Consider the following 8481-nt stretch of genomic DNA (forward strand, 5'->3'; position numbering starts at 1 on the left):
TGTGCATATTAGTATTATGCATATAGATATCACATGGAATTAATCATCCAACACACCACTGATGGAAAGATTTTGGATTTCCAGCAGATGACAGCTTAGAAATTTCATGGTCTTTTGATGAATGTCATACCCATAATTTTTTGTATAAGTGTCAAGACACCCTAGCCATCCTCCTATTTATATGTCAACACAGGAAGGTGTGACACTGCCACACAGGTAGAGTAAATGTCTATGTCAAAGCTATCATTGGCTAATATTTTGTTTTGTTCGACTTCCTTAATAATGCAAAGTCATAATTGTCATAGTATGTATAGTCCATTATTGCATTATGTATTTTTTATTCTTGGATGCCTTGTAATAAACTTATTTATTATTTTATTCATAGCTGTAATTTTCTGCAACTGTAGTATATATTTCAGAATAAAATTCAGTTGTCAGTTGCAAACATTTTTATTTCACTTCACTGGTTTCAACAAATTAATCTGTTATCTTCAAAAGCCTACAAAATAAGAGATTTATAAATTTTTATACCTTGGCGATACATTTATGTCAGTTATAAGAAGTATGATGATGTATATTACAGAAACTTACTTAGTAAAGTTTTGCAGAATGTCTTAAAATCAAAAAACACTCTCTTCCTCTTCCATCCTTGCTTAACATGGAAATTTCACACATAGTTGGTAAGGGCTACAAAATGAACCTTTTAGAACAGTTTGAAATGTATAAACATTCCCATCTAAAGCAAAAGATTAAGTGAATGATAAACTTGCATTAAAAAAAAAGGCACTATTTTGATTGCATAGCATCTCTTATAAAATGTAAAAACTAGCCCATTTCTTTTATATATTACAACTGTGTGCCATGTTTTTTCCAAATTTATTTTATATAACTCTTTATATACCTTAGTTACAATTTTATACAGGGTGGTCAATTGATAGTGACCGGGCCAAATATCTCACGAAATAGGCATCAAATGAAAAAACTACAAAGAACAAAACTCGTCTAGCTTGAAGGGGGAAACCAGATGGTGCTATGGTTGGCCCACTAGATGGCACTGCCATAGGTCAAACGGATATCAACTGCGATTTTTTTAAATAGAAACCCCCATTTTTTATTACATATTCATGTAGTACGTAAAGAAAAATGAATGTTTTAGTTGGACCACTTTTTTTGCTTTGTGATAGATGTTGCTGTAATAGTCACAAACGTATAAGTACACGGTATCATGTAACATTCTGCCAGTGCAGATAGTATTTGCTTCGTGATACATCACCCGTGTTAAAATGGACTGTTTACCAATTACGTAAAAGGTCAATATCATGTTGATATATGGCTATTGTGATCAAAATGCCCAACAGGTGTGTGCTATGTATGCTGCTCAGTATCCTGGATGACATCATCAAAGTGTCTGGACCATTTTCTGGATAGTTACATTATTTAAGGAAACAGGAAGTGTTCAGCCACATGTGAAACATCAACCATGACCTGCAACAAATGACGAAGCCCAAGTAAATGTTTTAGCTGCTGTCATGGCTAATCCGCACATCAGTAGCAGACAAACTGCGCAAGAATCAGGAATCTCAAAAACGTTGGTGTTGAGAATGCTACATCAAAATCAATCGCACCCATACCATATTTCTATGCACCAGGAATTGCATGGCAACGACTTTGAATGTCGTGTACAGTTCTGGCACTGGGCACAAGAGAACTTAAGGGACGATGACAGATTTTTTGCACGCGTTCTATTTAGCGATGAAGCATCATTCACCAACAGCGGTAACGTAAACTGGCATAATATGCACTGTTGTGCAACGGAAAATCCATGATGGCTGTGACAAGTGGAACATCAGTGACCTTGGTGGGTTAATGTATGGTGTGGCATTATGGAAGGAAGGATAATTGACCCCCATTTTATCAATGGCAATCTAAGTGGTGCAATGTATGCTGATTTCCTACATAATGTTCTACCGATGTTACTACAAGATTTTTCACTGCATTACAGAATGGCGATGTACGTCCCACATGATGGATGTCCGGCACATACCTCGCATGTGGTTGAATCGGTACTGAATAGCATATTTCATGATAGGTGGATTGGTCATCAAAGCACTATACCTTGGCCCGCATGTTCACCAGATCTGATGTTCCCGGATTTCTTTCTGTGGGGAAAGTTGAAGGATATTTGCTATCATGATCCACCGACAATGCCTGACAAGAAAGAAAATATGTTATGTGGCCATGTGTCCAGAAACGCTTATATTCCATGTTAGAGCTCATTTTATTACTTCTCTTCAAATCACATTAATCATGAAATGGAAACACACAGCAACAGAACGTACCAGCATGACTTCAAACACTTTCTTACAGGAAATGTTCAAAATATCCTCCGTTAGCGAGGATACATGCATCCACCCTCCGTCGCATGGAATTCCTGATGCGCTGATGCAGCCCTGGAGAATCGCGTATTGTATCACAGCCATCCACAATACGAGCATGAAGAGTCTCTAAATTTGGTACCAGGGTTGCGTAGACAGGAGCTTTCAAATGCCCCCATAAATGAAAGTCAAGAGGGTTGAGGGCAGGAGAGCGTGGAGGCCATGGAATTAGTCCGCCTCTACCAATCCATCGGTCACCGAATCTGTTGTTGAGAAGCGTATGAACACTTCGACTGAAATGTGCAGGAGCTCCATCGTGCATGAACCACATGTTGTGTCGTACTTGTAAAGGCACATGTTCTAGCAGCACAGGTAGAGTATCCCATATGAAATCGTAATAACGTGCTCCATTGAGCATAGGTGGAAGAACATGGGGCCCAATCAAGACATCACCAACAATGCCTGCCCAAACATTCACAGAAAATCTGTGTTGATGACGTGATTGCACAACTACGTGTGGATTCTCGTCAGCCCACACATGATGATTGTGAAAATTTACAATTTGATCACGTTGGAATGAAGCCTCATCCGTAAAGAGAACATTTGCACTGAAATGAAGATTGACACATTGTTGGATGAACCATTCGCAGAAGTGTACCCGTGGAGGCCAATCAGCTGCTGATAGTGCCTGCGCACGCTGTACATGGTACGGAAACAACTGGTTCTCCCATAGCACTCTCCATACAGTGATGTGGTCAACGTTACCTTGTGCAGCAGCAACTTCTCTGACGCTGACATTAGGGTTATTGTCAACTGCACGAAGAATTGCCACGTCCATTGCAGGTGTCCTCATCGTTCTAGGTCTTCCCCAGTCGCGAGTCATAGGCTGGAATGTTCCGTGCTCCCTAAGACGTCGATCAATTGCTTCGAATGTCTTCCTGTTGGGACAACTTCGTTCTGGAAATCTGTCTCGATACAAACGTACCGCACCATGGTTATTGCCCCATGCTAATCCATACATCAAATGGGCATCTGCCAACTCTGCATTTGTAAACATTGCCACTGACTGCGAAACCACGTTTGTGATGAACACTAACCTGTTGATGCTATGTACTGATGTGCTTGATGCTAGTACTGTAGAGCAATGAGTCGCATGTCAACACAAGTACCGAAGTCAACATTATCTTCCTTCAATTGGGCCAACTGGTGGTGAATCAAGGAAGTACAATACATACTGACGAAACTAAAATGAGCTCTAACATGGAAATTAAGCATTTCCGGACACATGTCCACATAACATCTTTTCTTTATTTGTGTGTGAGGAACGTTTGCTGAAAGTTTGGCCATACCTTTTTGTAACACCCTGTAGTGTTAGAACGTGAACGAATGGGGACGATTTATAGATTCTACCAAAAGAAACCTCAAGACCATACTGGAAATCATTATGACTCAATGCCACTAGCATATTTTGTGCACTTAAATGATAGCCATGAAAACATGTAGATGTTGCTGAAGGCATTAAACTATTCATAATACCAGTGGGTTGTATGTGGAGATGTGAAAGAAATAGGAATGCTGCTGGGACAACAGTAAGGCTTACAAAGTTTCCTCGTTTCCTGTGCCTCTGGGGTAGTCATACCTGTGAATCACATTAGAATAGAATAGAATATCCTACCAGAACAACAATGAATCCTGGGCAGAAAAATGTGATAAGAGAATCTCTGGTGAAATAAGAGAAAATCATCCTGCCACCTTTTGGTATTGGACCGGGAATCATGAAGCAGTCCATCGAAGCATTGTCTAAAGATGGTGATTGTTTTACGTGTATAAGTTGGAAATTTTTTTCTGTCTGTGGCTAATCTTAAAGAAGGAATATTTGTGGGACAGAACTTAAGAAGTTTGATGAAAGATGAAGTATTGGAATATGTACTTACAAAGAAGAATGACTGCCTTTGACAGGATTTAAAATGTGGTTGACAGTTTCTTAGGGAATAGGAAACAGCCAGATTTCAAAGCCATGGAGGAAAATATGTTGATAGCTCTGATAAATTTAGGATGCAATATGAGCCTTGCAATCCATTTTCTTCATAGCCATCTTGACTTCTTCCTCAAAAGTCTTTGAGATGTTAGCAGAGTGTATGGAGAAAGGGCTCATGAAGACATGACAGAAATAGAATCATGTTATCAAGGCAGGTGGGATGAAGGGATGATGGCTGACTGCTGTTGATTTCTAAAAAGAGATAATGTGGAGCTACAGCACAGAAGAAAATTTCAAAGACAAAATTACAACATGAAGAGGAAGTGGCATTGGAAAAGTACAGTGTCTCTGTAAGACTTGGTATATGTTGAACTTAAATTTTGATTAGGTCAATGATCAAATGAGTGAGGTTTGATTTTGTTTACTGCATATGTTTGAAAACAGTTTACAGGTTACTAGTACAGCCATAAGTGTCTGGATTAGTATATTAAAATGTCTTAACATTCTAAAAATATGAAAAATTTGTATAGTACAATTACAGTTTTCTCATATGTGATAGCCAACATGTGACTTTGCATTCTGTAACAGAGGCTAGCAGTAATAAAAACCACCCTTCAGGATTAAAAGCCTGGAATGAAAATTTAATTTTGCTGCCATGTGTTATTTGTGCCAACTCTTTCAATAGTAAGAAGACTTTAGTAAAACATACCAAATATAAATAGGTTGACTCTAATACAAAATTCTGTTACAGCAGACACTCAATTCTTAGAAAAGTTGGTTGTTTTTCTATTAAGTGCCTAATTTGAATGCTGAAAAACATGTTACCCACAGTAGCACAAGTTGAAATATCTGTCATAAGTGGGAGGCTAACATTTTTCGTGTGAGTGAATAATCATGTGCAAAATCTAAATATAAATAACTTTCAAATAAAATTCAGTTATCAGTCACAAACGTTTTTATTTTGCTTTACCAGTTTTGACAAATTAATTTGTCATCTACAGACGCCTACAAAATTAGGGATATTATAAATCTTTTGACCTTGGCTGTATATTCATGTAAAAAGAAGTATATTACAGACACTCACTTATTGTTAGTTTAGCAGATGTCAATGTCTTACTCTTAGAAGCATACCTGCACGATATGTCCAAAAGTCTGCATAGTGTACCAGTATGTTGTTATTGTAAACAAAGATTGACAGTTTAGTGTAACAAAATCACAACTATGTACATGTCAAGCTGTTGTGGCAGCGGCAAAGAACTTATACAGGGTGGTCCATTGATCGTGATTGGGCCAAATATCTCACGAAATAAGCGTCAAACGAAAAAATTACAAAGAATGAAACTTGTCTAGCTTCAAGGGGAAAACCAGATGGTGTTATGGTTGGCCCACTACGTAGCACTGCCATAGGTCAAAAGGATATCAACTGCATTTAATTAAACGGAAACCCCCATTTTTTATTACATATTCATGTAGTATGTAAAGAAATATGAATGTTTTAGTTGGACCACTTTTTTCACTTTGTGATAGATGGTGCTGTAATAGTCACAAACATATGGCTCACAGTTTTAGATGAACAGTTGGTAACAGGTAGGTTTTTTAAATTAAAATACAGAACATAGGTATGTTTGAACATTTTATTTCGGTTGTTCCAATGTGATATGTGTACCTTTGTGAACTTATCATTTCTGCGAATGCATGCTGTTACAGCATGACTACTTGTAAACACCACATTAATGCAATAAATGCTCAAAATTATGTCCGTCAACCTCAATGCATTTGGCAATACGTGTAATGACATTCCTCTCAACAGCGAGTAGTTCACCTTCCGTACAGTTTTATTGACTGTATGAACTTTCATAATGTTGTATTTTCCATTTTACTTCTTTTTTTGGTAGAAGTATGATGAGTACGATTATGAGTAAGGGTGGTAGACCTTAGGTAGCCACTTTCGTATTCCATGTCATGTAATTAGTGGTTGCACATGACATATTTGCAATAGTCGTAGGTTCTGACTATATATAAGCATTTGAGGCTGTCTCTCTCTCTGTGTGTTTTTTTGTGATTTATACCACATAGTATTTGCCTCTGTCATACGTGTTTTATCATTTAGTCACTTACTTATTTGAGTGTTCCCATTCATACAGTATCACAGCACTATTTTGCTTGAACTTTACCTAAAGTAGGTAACCTTAATAAATATTAGCCTTTCTTATTTTGACATGTATGGCCGTACTGCTGTCATGAATTATTACATATTATTTGCCCCATTCCTTAAAGCACTAATGGTGATTAGCAATGACATGTCCTCAACCATTACTAAAAATAGATTACATATGTCAGTGTGGTTTTGATGTTATTGGTCTTGTAAATTGTAAATTTGTATGGCTTTACTGCCTATGGTACATCTATTGTTATAGTACTGCACATGTAACAGAGGGCCTACGTTCCCACATGATACTCAAATCATTAGGAATGCTGCATTTTGAGTACTTTGAACAGATTACGTAAGTTTCTTGATGTAATCTGACACGATATAATGGAACCACTCTTACTGACTCCATTACCTTCTCTAGTCGAGTACATGGTTTTTCACCTTTGCTTCTGACCCCATATATGACATCTCTCACGTCATGTGCTCCCCCTTTCTACAGAGGATACACACCACTTGGGTCTCCACAAGTTTCATAGAACTGCCAATTATCATTTAGACAACCTTATGATCTCTGTATCACTTTATGTGCTGATGATATGGGTCTCTCATTTTAGTTTAAAAATTTCACATTGAAACAGTTTATTATTAATGATTTCTAATACAGAAATCCTGGTAACACATGATGTTCTCAATCTGATATGGATATACTTTTTCTCTCTCTGCTTTTTCCCCTTCATTTAGTCTATGCCAGTGTGTTAAACATTCTTTCACATAAGAGGTTTTACACCATAACTGCAGTCGATGTCTTGTACAAAACAGTCTTTCTTTTTCCTTTTATGATTAATCTATTCGAAATATAGAGGTTAGTTTCCCATGTATAGTTTTATACTAATGTACAACATACTGGAGGTTTTAAATGTCTGATCATTTTAGTCATTGTCAGTTAAAATGGGGTACCACTTCACAGTTATGTGTGCCTGTATATTAAAATACATCAACATAGTTTCCTGGTTATAACTCAGTACTGAGTGCAACGCTTTTGTGTGTACTGCACTTATGAGACACCACTTTAGGAGGAACACATAATTGTATTTGTGACTTTCATACTTTTCACTAACATTTCTTACAACAAGCATGTAACGATACACAATACTGTTTTTACTGATCTTCAACATGTATTTTCTTTACACATACTCATTAATTGGTGACTTTCATACCTTTCACTAACAATTTCTTACAATAAGCATGTAACAACACACAATACTGTATTTACTGATCTTAAACATGTATTTTCTTTACACATACACATTAATTGGTTGCAACATCACTTTTCTAGGCTACACGAGAGATGTCATTAGCTTTATGGTAGCTTTCTAGTTTTTTGACAAGTCTTGGGCGATGTCGGTAAACGATGCCTCCACCTACCTGCTTGCACACCTTCATTCTTCAACATGTAACCACATCAGTTGTTGCACTACATTGGCTGGTGTTATGGTGTTAGTGTTGTGAGTGAGTTTTTTCCCTCTTTACGTTGTTTTTATGTTACATGATGAGTGTTAGTTTTCACACAGTTACTAATTTCATTACTTTACGTTGGTATCTATTCAGGTTGCTCACCTGCCTTGATAATACCTGACGCAGTGTTCTGATGTATTCCTCGATATCATCATTCTCAATTAACCATCTAATCACAAAGGTCCTATGTGACATATTACACATTGTATTGTATACTCCAGCACATGTTCTCTGGGGGTTTTCTGTCGTATGTCACACTATCTTTTCGCTTTTCTTGTTTAAGGGCTACATGACATGTAGAGGCAAATGTGTTTGGTTATTCTGATTGTAATTGTCTTTTTGATATACTGCATATGGACTGCAGCACTTTTCTTTTATGCTTATTCCTTAACTTATGATTTAGTATCTCACATAGCCACACGCCTGTTACTTGCTGACTTATCACTTTCGTGATAACGTGG

The sequence above is a fragment of the Schistocerca piceifrons genome, chromosome 1, assembly GCF_021461385.2.
Source record: "Schistocerca piceifrons isolate TAMUIC-IGC-003096 chromosome 1, iqSchPice1.1, whole genome shotgun sequence".
NCBI classification, from domain to species: domain Eukaryota; kingdom Metazoa; phylum Arthropoda; class Insecta; order Orthoptera; family Acrididae; genus Schistocerca; species Schistocerca piceifrons.